General features: G+C 42.8%; 1 protein-coding gene across 1 annotated transcript in view; it reads left to right on the top strand.

Moving 5' to 3' along the window:
• Positions 1-7661: 7661 nt before the first annotated feature.
• APP (amyloid beta precursor protein) overlaps positions 7662-23566 on the top strand; it is a 226603-nt gene continuing 210698 nt past the window's right edge. The window contains exon 1 of the mRNA XM_054399752.1: positions 7662-7692. The gene's annotated coding sequence lies outside the window, so the exon portion shown is untranslated. The remainder of the gene's footprint in view (positions 7693-23566) is intronic.

Here is a 23566-nt window from a genome sequence, read left to right as displayed (position 1 = left end):
CCTTGTCCCAGAACAGTATCAACTGTCTCACCAAGCAATCTGATATATATTTTCTCATGTGCATATTAGCTTAGATACATTATTTTGAACACCAGCTAATATATGAGAAAATGCCTCACGTTCCACAGTTGTATGCAAATTTCTGAGGACACTGAGTCAGCTTGCCTGGCAAATATGAATTACAGCTGAGGGGAGGCTCCATAACAGGATTCAGCAAGGGATGTAGTGTTTTGAAGCTTCCTGCTCTTCCTACTTCTTATGTTTTATTCTGCATAATAAATTAACTTCTGAATGATAACTATAGGAGGCATTAGCAATGTCTGCAGGATGTAGAAATATGAGAAGCCAATAAGAAGTATTTTTAATTTAAAATTAGTATATTTATTGTATTTTCTTGTCTACCACTTGGCTTGAACAGCAGATCTTTAGACAAAAAATACCAGATTTTGATAATAAGAATGAAGAGAGATTTGCGTTTACTTTCCATTTTGTTTCTTTTTTAATAACAGCTTCACAGGTATAGGCACTGCACAGGCTACTGCATGACACACTTGCACAGTCTCCTAATATGAATTTATAAACAGCAAGCTAAGAGAGTTACATATGCACACTTTAGCCTCTGCCTCCTACTCCTCCCACTACAAATGCTGCAGAGAGTGCAAATGCACCAGCATTGTGGAGGATGATGACAACTGTCAGAATGGAAGCCCCAGTTGCCTACAGAAAGAGCATCTGGGGCTACAGTAGTGTCACTGGTGTTTATAGCTCCTGTTTCCATCTTTATAGCTGGAGCCACAGTCTTTCAGATAATGCTTTTAGTCTTTCAAATGGCTGTATAGAGAGTAAAGAGACAAAAACTTTTGGCACCTACACACCCAGCTGCTTCAGAAACAATCGCACCCATGTGTCCTGTATTAACACAGCCTGCTCTAGCAAGCACACTCCACCAACACAAACAGGAGGGGTAAGGACCCCTGAGGCAGAGATGTTGGTTGAGAGAAGGATGATTTACTACTTTATTGCAGTGATATGAGATTACACAGAAGAAAACAGAAAAACACCAGCATATGCAGCAGCAGGGGAACAGAAAAAAGCCTGCAAACCACACACACACACAGAAAAAGGAAACAGGAAGAAAAGAGAACCATCCCTGCCTGGAAGCTGAGGAAAAAAAGCACAAAAGACCCAGAACATGAAACTTTACAAGCTATGGAATATATTTCAACTATCATAAGTCCAGGCCAAATGCTTTCTGTCATGCAGTAAGCATGATGTTAGCATGGTGCAGAATATATGATCCATCTTTTATGACCCAGGATGTTATTGCCAATGAGCTGATATATGACAGTAGTGTACTTGGTAGAAACTTTCTCCACATGGCTGGTGTACATACAACTTCATCTGGTTCTGTAGACTGAGTATTGTCATTCTTGTCATTACAGAGCATTTCCAGCACAGTACTGCATGCTTTTCTCCATGGTGATCCATCTTCCTCCATTGCCTGTCACATATTCTATCCTTTATACCTGCTAGAAGTTGCTTCCAGAGGCTGAGGGCGTGTATCTTTTTTCCAATAACTGTCAATGCCCCCTTCCATAGACAGGAATCCAAACTGTTTGGCTACCCTGTCTTCTAATTCCAAGCCACCAGTTCTACTATCCCAGCACTGGAGCAGCCAGGTGATAATGGGCTCACCTGGCTGGTGGCCAAAGTCCTTTCACATGTCCCACAGCCCACCCAGGGATAAAGACTGAGTGACTACCTCTGGCTCTTCCTCTTGTTCCCATGATAGCCCTGGTTCATCCTCTTCCTTTGCAGGACAAGCTGTTTTCCTTGTATACTTCTTTTTTTGTACAAGAGCAACTGATACTGGCACAGGCTGGTTCTCTGGTGCAGCTGTCATGCCTGTTGGTCTGTTTGTGTGGCCAGAGATCTCCTCTTCCTCTATGCTGAAAAGCACTGAGAAGGGCTTGATATACATGGGCCAGCCCCCTCCCCCCCCCCCCCCCCCATCGCAGTGATTTGTATGTCTCAGGAATTTCCAGGCTGACAACATCCTTTTCCCAAATATTCTACCAGCTTGTCACGATTTTAGGAACAAGTTCTCTGTCATGAGGGTAGTGGAATACTGGAACAGGTTGCCCAGGAAGGTAGTTGAGGCCCCATCGCTGGATATATTCAAGGGGAGGCTCAACAGGGCTCTGGGCAGCCTGATCTAGTTGAGGATGCCCCTGCTTACTGCAGAGGGGGTTGGAGTAGATGACCAGCCCAGACCATTCTATCACTCTATGATTCTACAGAATATACTTCAAGTACCACAAGCCCTGGCCAAACCCTTTCTGTCATTCGGTGAGCATGATGTTAGCATGGTGTAGAATACATGATCCAGCTGGCACTGTTTCACTGTGGGGGTGAGAGGGTAGCCCAGTCTCCTGTCCCTTGTCCCTTCTAGTGGGGCCAGTCAGCATATCATAACTTTCCAGTTACAGGGGTGCAAACTGCCATCTGTCATTTGCATAGTTGCACTGGAGGTCCTGTGGAGTTAGATGTTTTCAAGGGCTTGCTTTAATCATTCAGAAATGCTGATTGTTCTCTCAGTACACCAAACACACTTGCCTGAAAAGAAATTGGCCTGTTGTACTGTAGGCTGGTGCTTTTTATTTCTTGGGAGAAGCATACTAGTAGTGAGCTGTTTGCATATGGGATGATGTGGAAAAATAACACCAAAGACTGCACCTTCAATACTTTACTAATAATTGAGCCATGAGGCCAAGAATAGTCTAGGAAGTTTGAATGCATGCAGTGGAAAAGAAACAAAAGGAATAAACATTAAACACTGATTCTGCTAGGAATATTTGCGTTATGTAGTAATTGAGTAAACAAAACCAGGGATACAGAATCAGATGAAGAAGCAGCTATCCTGAAGATCTCTTTCCTGACACCATCAGCAAGCAAAATCAGCTTCTGTCGTTGAAGGGAGAACCCATAACAACACCGTGTTTGTTTGGCACGGGGTGATATCCATGTGTTCACATCCGAATCGCAGGAGCAATTACTGTTGTTCGCATCTCCACTTCATTTCCTTGGCTGAGCACTCCTGGGATTTTGTACTGTGATTTCATTATTCGCTTGGCTCTGCCATTTGTATTGTGTACCTGCTCCAGTAGATATGATCAACTCTTAATACTCCTGTGCAATGCAGAACAAATCATTTGCATTTGAGTAGGTCGCTATGGCTACTGGGTACCTAACTGTGTACCGCATCTGTAAAAGCCAAAAACTGAAGGTGCTTTGCAGAATTCAGACAAGGATCAACTGTTCACTATTTGAAATCATATCCGTACCCATTGTTGTTGCTAACAGCACGTACTTGTGTAGGGTTGATTAGGTACAATCTCTCTTTTCCTATTTTGAATTAATATTTAGAAAGCCTCTTTCTCAGGGCTGCAGGCTGACTCCATAGGAAAATAAAAAGTCTCTAGAGGACACTTTGCGTGACAGTGTGCAGATTAATTATACCTTCAGTGATTCAAGGTGTAGCATAAAACCTAAAGGTTTTCCATTAAAATTAATGCTGAGCTATTTGAAAATACTAGTTCCTGCTGGAATTGTCTGAAATAAATCTGGTAGTTTACACTGTAATAGTTTTAGGAGTACAGAAAAACTCCTTAACTGGGACAAACACATAAGGTGCCAGCTTGGTAGGATCCAAGTCTTTAACTTGCAGAGTTTCATTCGGAAATACTAACTCAGGTGCTTTGTTCTATTCCCTACATGAATCACAAAGGCAGAGAAGCAGTATTGTCCCTGGTAAAGAAAAATGGTGTGCATTGAAGCGAAATGACTCCAGAAGGAGACAGTGAGTCAGCATCAAAGTCTGGACCAAAACTCCAGTTTGCCAACTTGGAGCCCTCTCCTCAGAGTTGAGAACAAATGGAGAAATCATCTTCATGAAAGCGCTGGCTGTAGTATTGTACCAAAAGAACCTGCCAGAGGAATTATCCCTAATATAAATAATACAGCTGACCATTGGACTAATGACACTAATTTTGTTGATGTGAATGAAATAAGCCTCCATGATCAGAAATTCATTGAGCATCAGTAAACTGCATATATTCTCTAAACCCACTGGTACATATTCGGAGATATTTGGCAATGCTGTCACTGTGTCCATGTCACAGGCTGCCTGTCCCGGTTCAGAAAACACGTGCAAATCCTTCCATTACAATTCTCTGCTACGAGATCCATGGGAACATCAGGGGGAAGTGTATTGCTTAAAAGTAACTGAAGAATCTTCCAAGGGTTGCAGTACTGCTTTTGCTTCAGTGAGCTACTGTTTTATGAGGGAGGCTGAAGAAATAAAAAACAGACTCTTTTTGGGTTCAAAATATACATCAGACCTGACAATGTGTTTCTTGGTAAGTGTGGCAGCAAAATAGAGGTGGAGTGAAATACTCATTCGCTTATTTACCGCTGAAATTAATTAGGTTATGAAGCAGGCTGCAGTGTTTTATTGCCTATTGAAGAGCAATATCAGCATTTGTGGATAAGGTCCACTTGCTTTCTGAGTGTTCAATGAGAAACTGTATGGGCTGAACAATGTTTCCTTCTATGTAGTATAGTGACATTAAAAGGCTGTAAAATAATATTAGGCATCATTTGCACACAAAGAATCACAAGCAGAGCACAGAGGTGGCCAAAAATGAAACTTGACATGCATACTTGGTCAATGCTTCAAAAGTTATGGCATTAAGATTGAATAGCAAAGTTTAGTAATTAAAGGGAAAATCCCATCTGTATATAGTTCGGGATTATTTTCTGAGAGCATTTTATTACACTTGAATGTAAGCTCTGTCATTTTGTGATCCAACCTGTTCTGCTTTCTTCTTTGGGAAGTTGATCTCTATTGTTCACCTTGTTGTAAGTTAGTAGTTGGTGCTGTGACAGCTTCCAAGGTCTGGGAGGACTGAATTTTCATATTAAGACAAAAAGTAGAGAAAGAAAGGAAAAAGTATATTCGACCTTCTATACAGATCTTTTAAGAAGACAGAGTGGAAAAAATGGACACAATCTCTGTCTTTTTTTTTCTATCAGCAGGTCATCACCAAATTTTGTAGACTTTATAGTCAGCTTTCAAGGGCCTTTAGTTATGAGTTTTCAGTGTGGCTAATTTAATGAAGTCTTAAGAAATATTGTTACTGATTTTGGGGTACTGTCATTGGCTTTTACAGCTTTGACTTTTTCCCACCCATTGATTTAAGCCTTCCCTTCTCTCCAAGGTGTGCAATCCCATGGGTCTGCCCCGCTCCTAAACATGGGGAAAAGGGACCTCCAGCCTGCCTCTCTGCCTAACATGAGGAAGGAAGCAGGCTTGGCTTGTCCAGAAAAGTGGCAGCTGAAATACTGTTTGATTTTAGCACTAGGAAGAAGTGATTACAAAGAAGTACCAAGCCAACTTATAATAAAAGGGTTACACAAATCTATTTTGGTCTTCCATCCATCTCAGCTGGATGAGAACTTGCACAGAGCTTCCTTCTGATTGCCTCCATTGTTTCTGGAAAGAATTGTTTTTGAATGACCTCCATCAGCTTTAGCAGGATGTCACTTATTTGCAACCATGGCACTGCCTTTCCAAAGGCTGAGTTTGGAAGCCAAGTGGTTGGAAACATTTGCAGAGCAAACCCATTCCTAACCCCTCAAAGCTACGTGATCATTATACTAACAAACAGATGATAGTATTAAATTATTATATCTAAGCCTGTCATTGTTGCTATTTAACTAATTTTAATTTGCAGACTGGTTGGTGTCATGGAGGTGCATTTCTTAAAGACACCTGCTAATTACACTTGCTGGACATACTTTGCATCTCTGTGTTTGGGAGGGTTAGGGAGGAGCCTCATCTGTTATCTGCCTGTGAAGAGATCTCTCAGATTCAGTGTGACTCAAGCAATTCCCCCAAACCTTTCTACATCTCTAGTTCCTTCACTTGCACGAGATATTTGCATGAGAATGGTCTTCTAACTCTGGCGTCTGGCTGTGGGAGTGAAATGCTGTGGACCTAAGGTCTCTTACCGCATGTTACAGCCTGCCTGACACAGCAGTCCAGCTTGCTGTTGCCCAGTGAGCATCCTTCCACATCCAGACACAGTTTTGGTTGAGTCTCTGGATTTTAGTGCTGACTTCAATAGAAGATGAGTGTGAGAGCTGCAGTGAGGACAATGCAACACAAGCACATCTACCGAGCCATACACTGGGGAGATGTCCACCACCTGCCCCTTAGGTGGCCTGGCTGCAGGGCCCCATTATGAGATGGGTCTAGCAGCTGCCACCTTGTGAGCCTTGATGTGAGCAGAGATGCTGGGAAGGAGACCACGTGTCAGCTGCAAAATGGGTCAGGCTGCGTGATGCTGAATTTTGGCTACAATAGCACCTGTTTCAATGTAAAACTCTCCTAATAGTCTTTTTTAGCTCTCTTTACAGTTGTACTGCTGTTGAGAAGGTGAGAAAGTTTGCTTTGGCCTCCTGATTACAAGCTATTTGAAAAAGCCCCACGTTTTAGTTTTTCTTCCTTGTTCAACTACCATAAGCCTCAGCTCTACTGATGTTCCTGCATGCCTTCTTTATCAATAGTAGTCATACAAATTTCACCTTCGTCTGGCAATTAGCAGTGCACAAAGGAACACCGAGGAGACCACAGCTGTCTTCCTAGGCTGATCAGCAGGAGGCTTAGGCTTCAGGAGTGTGTACTGGTGTGTCAGGTACAGCCCCTGGGAGAAACAGCTTAATCATCACCTCCTGAAGATCCCAAGTTGCTGTGCCACCTTGCCAGAAAAGGCAGAATTTGTTAAATAGCTTCTAAATCACATATATGATAGCATTTATGGGTTTTGCTTAGTTTTGGCTTGCCTTTTTTTGTGTGTGCTTTTTGTTTGTTGGGTTTTGGTTGCAGTGGCTTTTTTGGTTGGTTGGTTTTTGTTTGTTTGTATGTGAACACCCTGCAACGATGGGAGCTGCATTTCTCGACATGCTTCGGATAAGCGCTGGTATATCGAGGCCACGGGGGCTTCCTGCAGCGGCGGGCCCGGCTTTGGAAATGGTTACCGTTGTTGCCCGAGCGGCCAAGGAGGAGACGGGTGCTGCAGTTGCCAACTCTCGGTACGACAACACCCTCCTCTCCACCGGTGTAAGAATAGTCTGGGCACCGGCCCCAGGCCGCACTGACCCGTCGGGCCCGGTCCTGAGAAGCCGCCCTGCTGCTCGGGATTAACCCCGCAGAGGGGGCGGCAGCGCCGTGGGGATCGAGCAGAAGGGGCAAGCTGTGGATATTACGACCATAGCAGGCGGCGAGCCGCACCCGTTCCGCCGGCGCTGAAGGACCCGCCAACCCTGCACCGCTCAGGCGCCTCCGCTAGGGGTCTCCGTGAGGTGGGGAGGGCCGGGCCGGGCCGTACCGCCCGCTCGGGGGCGGGCCGGCCCATCAGCTGACCGGCTCCGCCGCGGCGCTCGGCTGGTGCCGCCGCAGCTCAGTCGCTCTTCTCGGCAGCGGCGCAACCCCGCGGATTTACAGCCGGACCCAGCCGCGTCTCGCCGGCCTCCCTCCTTCCCTTCCTCCCTCCCCCGCTGCCGGCCGCCGCGATGCTGCCGCACTTAGCCCTCCTGCTGCTGGCCTCCAGCGCCGCTCGGGCTCTCGAGGTAAGTGGGGCAGGGGGTAGCCGGGCGGGAGCTTCCCCGCCGTCCTCCTACGCTTCCTTGAGGCTTTGTCTGCCCTCAGCCGCCCCTGCGGCATGGGATTAATCGCGGTGGAGCGGACGGGCATCGCCGGCGTCCGTCAGGCAGCCAGGTGCCTGGAGGCTACTTCCCTGGCTGCCGTCGCCCTTCAGCCGCTTTAACAATAGGGCTGCTCCCGCCGAGCGGGGTGGCGAGCCGGGGGGGAGAGAGGGGGTGGCGGCGGTAAGGAGTAAGCGGGCTATGAGCCCCTGACGCCGACGCCCCCCGCCACGCGTGTTCGCGGCGGGACTCGAATGGGCAGGGCTGTCCCTACAGCCAGAGCCGAATCCCTTTGCTGACCCAGCTGATGCCGCCGGGGCGCTGCCCCGTCAACTTCGACCGACGCCCGCGGAGCCGCCTGGCGCGGCGGTGGGGGTCCGCGGGGAGGAGCGGCGGAGCCGCCAACCGGGCGGGGAGGGGGAGGTGCGTAGGGCGCCGGCTCCTCGGCTGGTGTATCTCTGCCGCGGGTGGGGGAAGGGAAACTTTATGAGCGGGGCAGCGGAGTACTCGGGGGCTCCCCCCGCGGGGTGAGGACTGGAGACGCAGAGCCGGGCTGTGGGCACCGCTGCCTCCTGTGGGGGTGTTGCCGAATAGAGGGCAGGGCAGTGCCTCCCGCATCGCGCACATATATGCAGGTGTGCTGGGCGGCAGTGGGGAGCTCCCCGCGGGCTGGCGCAGCAGCTCTGTAGGGACAGGCTGGCGGCGGCTGCGGGGATGCGGGCGGGGGGGGACGGGGGCGGTGGCCGGGGCCGTGCCCGCCGCCGTGCCCGCCCCACCATCCCCCCCGCGGGTGGGTCGGTGCAGAGCGGCGCGGAGGCGCGAGAAGATGGCGCCTCTGCAGTGCAGTAGAGAGGCGCCGCCGTGCGCGCTGCGGCCGCCAGCATCCCGCGCCCCTCCGCGGCACCCCCCTGCTTTGCCCTCCCCTACCCGGGGCGGCTCTGCCCGCCCCCAACCTGGCGGCACCCTCCCTGGAGACGCTCTGGGTGGGGCAGGGGGTGGGAGGGGTTCCCTGTACGCCCCGGCTGCGGCCGGCGGTGTGAGTGCACCGCCGCTCCTGTTGAGGTCGGGGAAGCCAGGAGGAGCCCACTAGGGCTCCGCAAGCCCGGACCTCAGTGGAGAAGCCGAGCGGGCTCTGTGTCAGTGCTCCCCTCTTAGAAAAAAAAGGCGTGGGAGAGGAGAGTTGCCTTCTGTTCTGCTTTGGTCCCTGGTTGCCAGACCTCGGCCTTGAGACCTCAAGTTCTGTCGTCTTGGACTATTAGCCCCCAGCTTTTGCCAAGGGGGCATCAGAGGATATGTGGTGGTGAAGTGAATGCCAACAGCCTTTCCCCCTTGGGCAGAAGAATGCAGACTTGCGGCTCAGGTGCTTTTCCCATTAGCAGGCAGTTGAGAGGAGACTTGGTCTACGTCCCCACCGCCTAGGCTGCCAGCCACAGGTTCTGTCCTCCAGGCGTGATCGTGTCAATCAATATTGAGCAGGTTATATCAAGTCGAGCAGTTATGAAGATGCCCAGAGGTTTAAAGCTTCCAGTTACAAAATTAATTTGAGTTTTCTCTGCTTGACGCAAGGATTTGTTATCTAAATGCAATAAAATAAAATCTCTGCCTTGGGTGCGTAGCTGAAGTAAAAATACAACATTTTACGGTTGAGACCGTACGTAGGCTAGAGAGGAACGGTAATTTCTGCTGGGTCCCTGTAGTCCTGACCTTACAGATGGGGCATGTAGACAATGCCACTGTAAAAGTACTTGCAAGAAATAGGGCATGGGTTGTGCACCAAAACCGTTCAAGGCAGAGTCTGTTGTTCAGAGACCTCTGCAATGGTGTCTGCCTTAGTGATACCCAGATTTTTTTACCTTTGCCTTGGAACGTTTGCTTAAATAGCTACAGATCTTTCTGCAGAAGCTTCCAATCTTGTAATCTCAATTTCATATTAACATTTGTGGCTTTGCATTTGTCCAATTTTTTTTTTTTTATGTTTGATAGTGGAGTAGGTTTTAACATCTGGTTGTCTCGTGATCAGGCATTTTTCGGTTTTGATACCCATAAATGTTTTGAACAAGTGATAGGTTTTTTTTATAATACTCAAATATTTCATAATGGGAGTTATATGCATGCATTTACTTCACTTCAACTGTCTGCATATGCTAAACTGTGAAATTTTGATGTTCCAATTAGATTATCTTTAGTCTCTTCTCTGAAATGAAACATTTTTCCTGCCATTTTAAAAAATGCTTTCTGGAAAGCAGCAAAGAACCTGTAGGTTACTTTTACAGAGAATGGTGTAAGGAAGAGGGAAATGCAGGAGCAAGACAAATTCTTCTGATGTTACACATGAAGAATTCCTTTCTAAAATTACAGGTAGATTAATAATGATTTATGCAGCTTTAAAGGAAATATTTCTTAGTGATGCTCTGGTGAGGTGGTTGCTTAGCATGTTGCTTCTGCCACTCATGTGAATCATACTTACTGGGTCTAGAAGATTCATTGACCAAGAGCTCCCACAATTTGTGAAACAGTCATACTCTTCACTAGCTATTTCCCCATTTAATCTCTTTTCATTATCTATCTGATTGCAGTAGATATATGCAACAGAAAGTAACTATTGTTGTGAATTTGCATGAATGATCCCGGTTTCTCCCAGTTAGCACACTGAAGTTATCAGGGTTTCAGCCATGCCTGTTGTGCTCACTACTCTAGTTCCATGTTTAGAAGTGAGATGTTTACCAGCTGACTGAAATCAAGTTAAGACACTGATGTCATGCAAGCTGCTCCTCAGAAGATGAGTTGACAAAAAGTATGTTTCTTGACAGATTTTTTTTTTAAAGTGGGGAACACAGTGCTGTATAGGTTCTTATTTTTTGTATTTATATATATAGTAGAAGATACAAAAAATGTGTTTCTTCATTGTTTAGTTTTCAAGCAGACCTTTAGAAATGACTTTGCAATGTGATTTTGATTGTGATATTTCACAATTTTCCCCCCTTTCCCCTCCCTTCCAGCTGTTTGTATGCCAGGTGCACATGATCTTAATCAGTTTTAATTGATCAATATTGAATTGTATGGTGAACCTACAAGAAGTATGGATCATCTTTGGTGGCTTTTCCTGACTTTCTCTTTGCACATGTGTAATAAACTGTAAAGGATAATAAACAGTTTGCTTTACAGGCTATATGAATAAAATGTATGACTGTTTTAATTGGCAGTCCTTCTCCAATAGTACAATTAGTGAAATGGATTAAGATTATAGTAACTTCTTGATGAATTGGCAGCTGTTTTTCTAATCAGAATAGATTTTTTTTTTTTCTTGGTGACTCACTAAAATAATTAACACAAGCTGTTGGGTGTGGAGGCTTGATCAAGAAATTAGTAGATGAGATCACAGGATGCATCAGGAGGTTTCTGGTCCAACTCCTTGCTCAAAGCAAGGCCAGCTCTGGGATCAGGCTGGGTTGCTCAGGGCTTTCTGCTATTGGGTCTTGAAAATCAAGCTCCATGGTCAGAGTCTGTGCAACCTCATTCAGCAACCTGCTCCATGCACATTTTAGTTGATTCACCTCTCCATTGAAATGTACCTCAAAATTGTTATTCGTTTGTTTTTAAGACAGTGCCTCGAGTTTTAATATAGAGCTTCAATGATGAATATTCTGAATGAGTGTCATTTTGACAACTGTGACATCTTCCAAAAAATGTGTGCAATAACCAGGATTGGGTTTGCATTTAATAAAGATTAATATCTGTCAAATGTCCATGTATATGTATACACATATTGCATTAAAGTCACCTGATGTATCAATACTGTGTATGCAAGTAAGTATTTGAATCTTCAATATCTTTGCATATTTAATATATGGTATTAAAATTGCCACATGCCTGCATCTTTGTATATACATTATATTAGTGTATAGACTATATTAAAGCAATAGTCCCTTACATATTTCTGTATCCAGACAATGAAGAGATGGAGCTCTAGACTGCTACTGATAAAAATTGTAATTGGTTTTATATATGGTAATAGGTTCGTTGAAGTTGTTAGGTGAGCTGTGTGGTTTTAACACTGAAGTCTAGAGCTGTGTGTTACTGGATTTAAATTCAGGGGATTTTTGAAAAAAATCCCATGGTGTAAGAAGATTAAAGCAAATTGAAAAAAAATACTGAATGACATTCTGTAAGCTTGGTGCACTGTTAGAGCATGCATGCTCCTGTGATGAGAATTTGCAACAGTTGCTGCCAGGCTGAAGATTGCCAAGAGCAGTGATGATAATAAGCTTGACCCTGGAATAATTTGGAGACAAAAAGACTCCTCTTAATTAAGAGACCTCAACATTTTCCCTCTGTTGTTTTTGGTTTTGGGTTTTTTTTTTTTTTTGGAGTGTGTGGTGGTGGTGGGTTTTTGTTGTTGTTTATTGGGTTTGTTTGTTTGTTTTTTAACTGAATTCAATTAATCTGATGAGTCCTGGTTCTCCCAACTCAATCTGGAATCTGCCCTCATTCCCTGACTTCAGAAATGCTTACAGTTGAGGTTTTCAAAACACATTTTACGTACTTTTTGGTGATACCAAACCAGTAGAGAATATCAGCCAGCAATGACTGGTGTGTGATTTTGAGTTTTCAGTCCTAGAGAAGTGAAGTTTCCACCCTTGACTGCAGTTTGACATTGGTTCTGAAACCTGGATATTTGTCCTTTTAAAAAACAATCAAACACCCCCCCCCCCCCCTCATTTTTATCAAAAAGCTTTAGAGACCTACGTGCTTGTCGAAGCTTGTGGTGCTCTGCTCTAGGTTCCAAAAGCTCTGGAGATGTATCCAGTTACCGAAAATAGCCATCAATCCTTGTGAGAATTGAATCACAGAACAGAAGAGAAACAAAAGAAATGGGGATAACTGCTCTGTTCAAAGGGCACCAATTTGAATGACAGCCAATTAGTGTGTGCATATGTGTATGTATGAGTGTTCAGTAAAAAACCCCAGCCAACCCAAAAAAACCCCAACAAAATCCCCAAACAAATAAACCCAAAGCAAAACCCCAAACAACCACCATACCTCAAGCTCCTTGCCTTATGGAGTATAAAAGATTGTTTTGGTATTGCACTTTGAACAAATACTTAGCGATGATTCAAGTAATGACAAAACAAAAGTCAAGGTGATGAAAATAAGAGTAAGGGGCAGTACACTCCACAGTGTTTAATTAATGCTAGTATCTTGTATTGCTTCACAAAATGCACTGTCCACTTGACAAGAATATATTGTTTTGTGAACTTCAGATATTTTAGTAAGTGATGCTTTTTAGAAGGGTGCAAACCCTTAAATCAGCTAAGGACACCACTATTTCACAGTTCTGAGTTTCTTACCTGCATTGATTAATAGAAACAGGAAAGAGCAGCTAGATATGGGTGTTGCTATGACTTCTTCAGCTGAGCAGGAAGACTTATAGCTTGCCATGTTTTCCCGATGGTCCTCCCAGAAGCAGGAAAACTTGATCTTCTTTTGAGGATTTTTTTGAGGGTTAGTGTAGATTGTAGTGATTTACAAGGCTTTCCAAAAGAAGCAAACCATCTGGTCAGCTGATGGCATTTCATGGACTGTGGGACAGCCGAACTTTAAGCAGAGGAGTGTGTGAGCCCAGTGGGCTTTGTGGTTTTGTAATCCGACTGCTTTTTTCAGACAGAAGTTAAACACTGCTATTCGGCTGGCAACTGACCAAGCTCAGAAAGCTGACTTCTGAAAGCTGCTCTTCCTGCTTCCACCAGTGGCCACCCCTGTAAGCTCAGCCTTTTCAGTGCTTTTTGTCCCCTATCTAGCCTGGTTTTATGGTCTTGTGCTGTCATGAAAGAAACAGGCTGTGCCTTTTTTTCATAGGTGTCATCTTCTGGTAGATGCTTCAGAGACTTGAGTCAGAAAATGGCCACAAGCAGTTGAACTGGCCCATCTGAGAGAGCAGGCAGATTCTTTGGGAAAAGAGCACCAACCTCTGAAACCACACTTGCTGAAGTTTACATAATAGCATTTAATTAAGGTGTTAGTCCTTTTGCCTTCCTCTGTTGACCTGCAGTAGGGCATAAGTAATCATTTCACACCTGCCCCCCCTCATTCATTCCTGATTGTTATAAGTTAGTGTCAAGCCACTGCAAAAGGCAAAAATCCCCAAGGAGCTGCTGTTCAGGGATGGATAACTCCATTCAGTTCCCCCTGACCCATTTTGAGCTAATCCAGATAGGAATTTTCATCCTTTTCTAGTCTTTCTTTCCCTAGAGCAGAGCTTATCTATTCAACCACAGCAGATAACATATGACAGGAATGGGGCAAAACTGGTTGTACCTGTCATTAAAAGCATTTAAGAATTGCTTCTTTTTGGAGCAGGCTGCCAGAGTGGTCTGGTATGTCAGCCTGTAAGATTTGCATAATTTCCCTTTGGAATTGCAATTAGTAAAACAAAGAGTATATCTAATAGGAGTTCAAGATGGGGGCAGGGGATAGAGTGAGCAAAAATGTTACTGTTGCAGAACTGTATTAATATTGGACCTCAAGGTTTTTAAAACTAAGAAACAGGTTACACATACACAGGCCAGATTTAGGTGATAGTGTTACTTGGTGCTAACAGTTTTGAAATACACCTTTTTTTTTTTCTTGTGGTGAAGATGAAAATTGCATCCTCATCTACCTCCAAAATTTAGTGGTATCCAATGGATGCACATTAAAAAAAAAAAAAAAGAAAAAAACAGGTGGGACAGGATTTTGGAGTTATTTCCAGTCTCCTTGTCATGCTATTGCATTGTCTGTGTCTGCAGCAAAGCTTCTCTTACCTTATCAGCACATTTCTTAAAGTAGAGATTGCTCATTCTGAAGCTTTGACCCCATAAAATTGAATTTTCTCTAAATTATGGACTCTGCAAAGGTCTGATTATTTAGGTGTTTTTTTGCCCCACCTGCTTTGTCAGATACCATGATACAGTTTTGAGACAAACTGCCAACTTCTTTCTATGCTGAGTTACATAAATTTATTTGTAGCTAGGGTTTTGGATCTGGAATATGGAGCACTGAGATGATTAAGTAGTTTTATTGCATTCTGCTTTCTCATAATTTGAAAGGTAATGTAAACTACATTTGTTCCATATGAGTTACCTGAAAACTTGGGGAACTTTTTCTTTTAATTTTTTTCTTTGGATGTTGTTAATAAAGGTTTGGCTCTGTTGTAAATTTCTGAAGGTCCTTGTAAATTAAGTCATGGCTTCTAGGTTCCTTTCTTGGGGGGAAAATAGCTCTTTTTAATATACATCCCATATAATGTCTGTATATTTATTTATGTAAACAGTGAAAAATATCATCTTGTTTAGAGGAAGGTGAACTGAGAAGAAAACTGTGTGACTTTAAAGGCCATAGCTTTAAAATAGTGTTAATTATTTTGGAGATTTTGTTTTTATAGATGTTGTAAATTTAAATGCACTGAATGTTGCTTCATCATAGTTTAATTGTTGAGTACTTATGGTATGGGAATGAGGGGGTTTGGGGCATGCATAGCGTAAATATCTAGACCTGCAGCATATGTGAAGCTGTTGGGTTGTTTTGAAGCTTGTTTAATACTGTTCTGCAGCTCTGCTATGTGTGCCTTGCCTGTCCTCAGCCCAGTTCTCTTAAGAGAGAAAAACTTAAAAACACAAACATTTCTGCATACATATGGTGGTATGGCCCAGGCTGGGGGCCAAAAGCCCACCAAAGCTGCTCTATCGCTCCCCTTCTTAGATGGACAGGGGAGAGGGGAAAATATTTCAAAAGCCAGTAATAAGATAGAAGCAATTTAATAATAATAATAAGCACAAGCAAAAGACCATGTGTGGAAGCAAAAGCAAAGAGATATGTTATTCTCTGCTTCCCATCAGTAGACAGTGGTCAGTCTCAGGAAGCAGGGCTCTATGTGTAACAGTTGCTCTGAAGGACAGTTGGAATTGACAAATACCCCCTGCTGCTTCTTTCACTTAGTTCTTCTTTCTGAGCTGACATTATGTGGCATGGAATACCCCTTTGGCAAGTTTGGGTCAGCTGGCTTGGCTGTGTCGCCTCCCAAGATGTTGCCCACCCCTCAGTGTACTCTTGGGGCAGGGAAATGTTGGAAAAGCACAGTTCAGCAGTAGCCAAAACACTGGTGTGTTATCAACACCCAGCTACAAGATTGCAAAACACAGCACTAAAAAGATGCTCTGAGGAGAATTAACTCCAGCTCAGCCAAACCCAGTACAATACGCTTGTATTCAAGCAAGTGAAGTGTGGAAAATTGCTTTTAATGATGTCTTTCAACATAATAATTTTGTCTCTTGTTTCCTTTTGCCAGTTCTATCTCTGGTTCTGTTAAGTCTTATAAGGATAATATTGATCTAAATTTGTAACAACAAACTGAATTTTGAAACTCCAGCTTTTCTTTCTTTCAGTGTTGTTTAGTTTCTAGAACTATACTGCAAGCAATTTGTAGATGAGAACTGCAATCCCAGTGTCCAGAAGAATACAATTTACCATTGCTCAGAGCCATGGAACAGGTGGTGGAGTCTCCGTCTCTGGAGACTTTCAGAACCCTCCTGGACTTGTTCCTGTGCAACCTGTTCTAGGTAACCTTGCTTTAGCAGGGGATTTGAATTAGATAATCCCTAGAGGTCCCTTCCAACCCACCATTTTGTGATTCTGTGATCATAAAAATGACAGATTTTACATAATTTTAAAAATAAAAAGGCAAAACAAACAATAAAACAAAGTTAGAATGTATTAGTTAATTTTTAAGCAGGAGACTAAGAAGGGGAGTTTAAAAGCCTAAAAAAAAAAAAAATCATCAAAGACCAAATAAGGGACAGAATACATGTGAGGTTTGAGGGAGTTTTGAAAACTTTCACTTCTGATTAGATTTGTTTCTACTTTGGCATTGTCTTCTTTTGTTTCCTATTGTGGTAATAGAAGAAGTGGGGAAATTTTTACTTTCCCCTGCTAGCCTTCATGCCTGAAAAGCCAGTTTCTCCTGGCAGAATTTTTTTTCTTCATAGTCGTGATCACATCTTTGAGCTGTTGAGATGAAGTGTTTCACCTTTCACTGCTAGGCTGGCAGGCCTGTTTGAATCCCAGGTTAAAGTGACATCTGTGGTGAAAATAGCACTTGCCTGGTTGAGTCACAGACTTTTATTTTGATGAATGGCCAAGACAGGATGGGTTGGTGGGAGCAAGGTAGATGGCTGCAATGGGTGTTTCCTGCTGTGCTTTCAGGGAGGGATTGCTCTGTGTTGGCACTGTTCTCTGAGCTGCTGGCTTGCTATGGATGACAGGTTCATTGAGTCCCTGCTCTGTTTTAGAGGGGTCTTTCCTTTGGGCAGAGGACTTAACACCTTTCTGAGGTGTTTGCAAGAAAATCCCATGAACAGCTGAGCTTGGAGAGAAAATTTAATAGTAGTAAACAGCAGGGTAAAATTAAAGCATTTTACTTTGAAATTGCAGTTTATTTCTGAAAATGTATTTAAATGAGAATTTGGATTTGTCAAACAGCTTTAGATTAATTCATAGCTACCATACCAGTTCTACAAGTTCCTGTTTAAATCTCATGAAACTTCTTGGGATAGTGAAAAATCAAAACCTAGGCTCTGAAATTGAGGCTAACATAGATTGCTTGGGCTCATCTGTGCTGTCCACTTTCATTTGAGCGGAGCTGTGCATGCTTGGATATAAATGCATGCACAATGGTTTGTAACACATTTTAAGGAAATTCTCTTAACTGATGAGAGGAAGAAAGCTTTAATTAATCTGTCACTTAAAACTTCTGAGTAACAAAAGGCTGCTATATACTCCTTTTCTAACCAAAAATACAAAATGTGACTTACATAGTGCTGGTGACTTGTGAGACTCAACAGGAGCAGACAGGAGTCTTGAGTTGTCTGTTTTTTCTGTAAACTCAGTGTTTGACGTTGAGATTTTAAGTGTCTGCCTCATTTTAAGGAGGGATGTTGAGACCTGAAGCTCATATAGAAAATGGGCCATGGGAAGGTGGGTGAAGACAGAAGTGTCCACCTTGTGCTCGGCAGGGCTTCTGCCTGCCCCTGACTCTTCCTAGGCCTGGACCTCTTTCCCTCTTCCCACCCTACAACTACTCATCAAGTGTTGTGTGGTGAGTTTAGGTAAACTCAGCATGGATTTGAGATTACTTTGTTGCATGCTAGATGTGATTTGTGGGAAGCTGAGGCCAGGACAGGAATTAGTGGGTCTGATGGATAGAGGTAATTAAAAAAAAAAAAAATCAATTACAGCTCTGGAGGTAAAAATAGATGAGAAAAACAACCAGTAATTTATCAGAAGGAAGACTGAAGAACATCTTAGTCATCTCCACAAAGAGGAAATACCGGACAAGGAAAGGCACACTGATCACCCTGTCTGGAAGGCATTCAGATAGGAAACCAGAAAAATGTTTCTGAAGCAGAGGCTTGGGGCAAGCTGAGAAGAGAAATAGATTCCCCCCCCCACCCTGGATGTGAAGATTGCACAACTAATTTTATATAAAGGTAGATACAAGATACTTGGCTTCATCATGGCGAACAGGACAAATGTAATAGCCTGTGATGTGCAGGAAGTCAGATCGGATATTCTCTGTTCAAATCACAGGATTTAAATTCTGTACCTCCTGGGAACTCCCAGTGCCTTTGAACATGCACCAAGAGGGGAATACAGTGGTGTCTGGCCATATGAGATTTTGTAGACAATAATATTGTTGCAAATACAGCATAAGTTATTTGCTTGTTGATTTTAGGATAAAGAAGAGTTTTGGTGTTACCAAAACATAATTAAGCTTTATTTATCCTTTAAAACCTGTTGTGAATTAGCATTTCCTGTGACAAACTGCTTAGTATTAAGCTTTAGGATTTTACAGATAAAAATGGGTTAATATTTGCAGAACTGTTCAGGGAAACAATTGGAAAGTGTCTGTTCCTAGTGTTAAACTGCAATAAATAGTGGTAAGTTTTCTGAACCCTTTAAAAAGTTTAGGTTTTTTATCAGTCCTGCTGAAACACAAGATCCTGGATCTGAATGCTTTCAGGCTGGACTTGCTTCCTATGCTGATGGGTATTGCTGAGCAAGTTTGGATTCTGTTTGCTTATGGTGCAGATAGAATTTGCTGCATGCATTCAGCACAGCTTTATGGCTCTTCAAAACAGATTTTTTTTTTTTAAAGGCAAATAGAAACAGGTTTTAGAGAATTGTCTTGAACTGTAAGTGACCTTAATAGATTAGTATTTGTAGGTCTTCTCCTTTTTTTTTAGTGATTGAGCGTGCAAAATTAAAAAAACAAAACCAAACAACAAACCAACAAAAAAAATCTGCTTAATAGGATGATCACTAAATAATGTATCTGAGGAGTAATAGCTTCCCAGTTGTCAAAAGGCCAAGTGAGTCTTTGGGGAATGCTGCATTTAAACTGAAGCATGGGTTTTGTTTGTCTATTACTTCCTGCTTTTTTAATGACAGAATAATTTGCGTAAGGAAAAGATTTAAAATTTGACGATTTTGGCACATTAGAAATCTGCAAATTAAATTTCAGTATAGTACCGTTGCTTTGGCTGCTTGCAGCTCTCTCTGGAATTAGAGTTATGGAAAGGTATGAGCTTGTCCAGGGAGATGGAAAAAAATGAAGTAATTGCAGGTCTCCTTGCTTATCTCACCATTCCATCAGAGCATCATTTGCTTTGTTCGTAATGTGCTTGTCTGAAGTCTTAAAATTTGCTTTGAATTTTCGCCTTTACTTTGCGCTTTGCACAATCCCCCATAATCGTGGAGACCTCTTGCGTTCTCCCTTCCCTTGCCCAGTGTTGTGCTTCTCTTGCTGTTTCTCTAGAGCTGTCCTGCCCATCATTGTCAATGGGCATTGTCAGGAGCTGTCCCTCCAGGGCTTGAGAGGCTTTTGGGTGTCTTCCCCACAAATTAAAATTCCTGTTATTTACTATGCAGTCAATAAACTCTTTTGTAATACATGTTAGATTTGTCTTTGGGTCAGTATGTCTCTGTCAGGTCTTTATTTTTTTTCGGTGCTCAGCAGCTTTGTCTTGCTTTAACAGTTTTAATTCTTGTTTCAGAAGAAGCAATGCAATATAAGGTTTGTCTAGGAGAAAAAAAAATTGACACCCAGCAAAAAAGAGCTGAAGAAACATCATCATCTGAATTCTCACTCTGGCTATCTTACTTTGAGAAACATATGGTGTTACTGGCTTCCTAATTCAAAGACTGCTTTTAATCAAGTTGGCAGCCAGATTGCTGGTCTGCCTGAAGGTGACTTGAAAGGGAAGAAAACCAGGAAGACCTTACATATTGCTCTGTGGTGTATGTTTTAGAAATCAGACTGTACGGTTTTTCCTGAGTTGACTTGGCAGGGGGGTTGGACCTAATGATCTCTTGAGGTCCCTTCTAACCTCTAATATACTGTGATAGGAAGAGGCAATAAACTTTGTGGTGGGTTGAAAATCCCCCCCCAACATTAACTTTGTCAGACTTTGCCAGTTTGGAAGCAAATGGTGCTGTATTTACAAGCCAAGCTACAATCTGCAATGAAATGCAATGAATATGTACATATATACAGTATTTACAATATTTACAGGTATTTACAATTAAACAGCACAAGGGCCCCCTTGGCCAAAAGACCAGGGAAGCTTATCCCTGCCTCCACTTTACCCTCTTGTACAAAGGGAAGAGAGAAAGAAGCAGACATATATTAGACTTAGCCAAAATAAAAGCGATGCAGCCAAGGTCAAGCAGAAGCAAGTTAGTATCTCCCAGGCTGAAGCGAGAAGAGAAAGATTGTTTTGGGAACCAAATCCTATGGGAGATATCCCTCCAATGGAATTGTTTAGAATAATTATTATTTTTGGTTTTACACCCAATAGTGATTTACTTACATTTTTACCACTTTCTGCTCGAAATCCATGAAAAATTTTAAAGGCATAGTCTAAAACTACCACAAACTTACTGAATATTTCTGGACAACTAGTGAGTCTCTTGCAAGAATGAAGCGGAAGAGTAGGGAGAAAGCTTTACAATTGCAAATTAATCTTTAGGAGGTTTAGCACTGTCTGGTTAAAATACCTTTAGATTTTGTTAACACATGCCTTGCAGATTCAACCTTCTACTGGTTTGAATTAGCAGTCTGTGCTGTAGGATATCAATTTTCTTGCTAAACTAGGTGTTACAGAAAACTAGAACTGATTTTTTTTTTTTTTTAATCAAAATACTAAAAAAGGAAGAGAGAATGTTTTTAACCAGCTATTTCTGTGACTTCAATTACATAGGCACACAAATCATAAAATGGTTTAGGTTGGAAAGGACCTTAAAGATCATCTAGTTCCAACCCCCCTGCCATGGGCAGGGACACCTTCTGCTGGACCAGGTTGCTCAGCGCCTCATCCAAGCTGATCTTGAACACCTCCAGCGAGGGGGCATCCACAACTTGCCTGGGCCACCTGTTTAAGTGTCTCACCACCCTCACTGTAAAGAATTTCTTTCGAATGTCCAGTCTAGATCTACCCTCTTCAAGCTTAAATCCATTCCCTCTCATCACAATAAGCCCTTGTAATAAGTTGCTTACTGGCTTTCCTCTAGGCCCCCATCAGGTACTGGAAGGCTATTCTAAAGGTCTTGCCAGTGCCTTCTTTTCTCCAGGCTGAACAGCCCCAACTCTTGTAACCTGTCCCATACAGGAGATGCTCCTTTGGGAAGTGTCTCTGCTTTTTAAGTCCTGTGTAGTCAAATCACTGATGGCATCTAAACTGTTACAATGTCGAACATGGAAGATTTTAAATTGTGTGTGCCATGTCCCCCTTATCGTGATGCATCTAGGGCAAGAAGGGTATGCAGGCTGTGTGAATAGCCTGCCTGCCCTCTTGGGGTGTGATTCAATGAGATGTGCTTTCTTAGGTATGATTTTTACCTTTTTCCTTTAGTAAAATGGAGAGGGCACAGCTTTCTGAAGAACTTACTCTAAAATAATGTTTATTGTTCCTAGAAATGTTACTTTGGAGATTTTGTTTAAATTGAAGATGGGGAGGGAGTAAGTTGCTACTTTTAAGTTTGGTGTTCTGGCTACACCTTTGTGTCTCTCAGACAGTAATGCTGAGTATCAAGAACAGAAGATCATAAAATCATAGAATCAGTCAGGGTTGGAAGGGACCACAAGGATCATCTAGTTCCAACCCCCCTGCCATGGGCAGGGACACCTCACACTACATCAGGCTGGCCACAGCCTCATCCAGCCTGGTCTTAAACACCTCCAGGGATGGGGCCTCAACCACCTCCCTGGACAACCCATTCCAGGCTCTCACCACTCTCATGGGGAAGAACTTCTTCCTCATGTCCAGTCTGAATCTCCCCACTTCCAGCTTTATTCCATTCCCCCCAGTCCTGTCACTATCTGATATCCTAAAAGGTCCCTCCCCAGCTTTCTCGTAGGCCCCCTTCAGATATTGAAAGGCCACAATAAGGTCACCTTGGAGCCTTCTTTTCTCCAGACTGAACAGCCACAACTCTTTCAGTCTGATATAAACCCCGTAAAAATCAAGTAGGGGTTGAGATTCTACAGAATTAAACTGAGATGTTGTATATCTCTTTTTTCAATGTATTTGTACAAATGTGTACTCATTTGTTTTAGTCATCTTAGAAACTCCTTTCACTCCCCTCCTGTGTCTTTCCCTCTCAGACACAAAATGCTATGTAGAAAGCTTAATTAAAAAATCCCAACCAAACCAAAACATGGATTTTTGGATTGGTGAGGTTCATTTTTGGGTAGTGTTTTTGTGTTGATTTGTTTGTTTGGTGTGGTGTTTTTGTTGTTTGGTTGTTTTTTTATTATTTGTTTTTTATTTGTTGTGTGGTGTGATTTGTTGTTGGTTTTTTTTTTTTTTTTTTTTTTTTTTTTTTTACCCAAACCTTGATAGTTCCCTCTCTGACATCAAAAATGTTCTTGAAATTTCTCAGACTGATTCTCCTGTCAAGGTCAGGTAAAGTGAATTCTATTAAAAGTGTTTTCGATGCCTAAAATAGTAATTGTTGGTCTCTTTTTATTTTCTGTTTTAGCCAGGTTTGTGTATACTACTTGGTGTCAGTTATGTACAATGCCTAGATTTGGTGTGCAAGCTACATACCCTTAAAAGTAACAATAACAGGCAAGTGGCCTGTAAACCAAGCTGACAAGTTAATTGCATGTGTTTCAATATACTTTAAAGAAAGGCAAAAAGGAGAAAAGGCTGTAATATCTTGGTTTTCCAAAGCAGCATGCTGGTTATGGATTTGTGTTTCCAGAACAACGTAAATGCTGTGGTTCTGCGGCTTGTGTTGTTTTGATTAGGTGATCAGAAATGCTTATCGTAATTGGTCAATTGTTGGCACTCGCAACAAGCAGCTGGAATGTTTTGAGAAATTGCTCACTTGCAGCATACCACAGGAGTTGGGGGGGGGAGGGAGGGAAGAAATTTTGTTTAGACTTACTGTGTTTTTAGCAATTAACAAAAGAGAGCTTGTTGTTTGGAATGGGAGTACTTCATCTCAGTGAGGCCCTACTGTCCCCTCGATCTTCAGTAAATTTTGAATTTTATGGTTGGTTTCCATGCTAACGTAAGTGATGTTGTGACTTGTGTGAAGAAATAGGCTGGCTTAATTTTGTTTTTTAATAAAAGTGTACACTTTTATTTAATGTTGTTTGTACTGTTTTGGTTTTAATGTAGGTTGTTAGATTATTTACATAAATCCTTAACACCTTCCTCCCTCACTGACACATGTAATAGCTGGAGATACCTACAGAACC

Source organism: Indicator indicator, chromosome 1 (assembly GCF_027791375.1).
Source record: "Indicator indicator isolate 239-I01 chromosome 1, UM_Iind_1.1, whole genome shotgun sequence".
Lineage (NCBI taxonomy): Eukaryota > Metazoa > Chordata > Aves > Piciformes > Indicatoridae > Indicator > Indicator indicator.
This window is presented reverse-complemented; position numbering and strand designations above follow the sequence as displayed.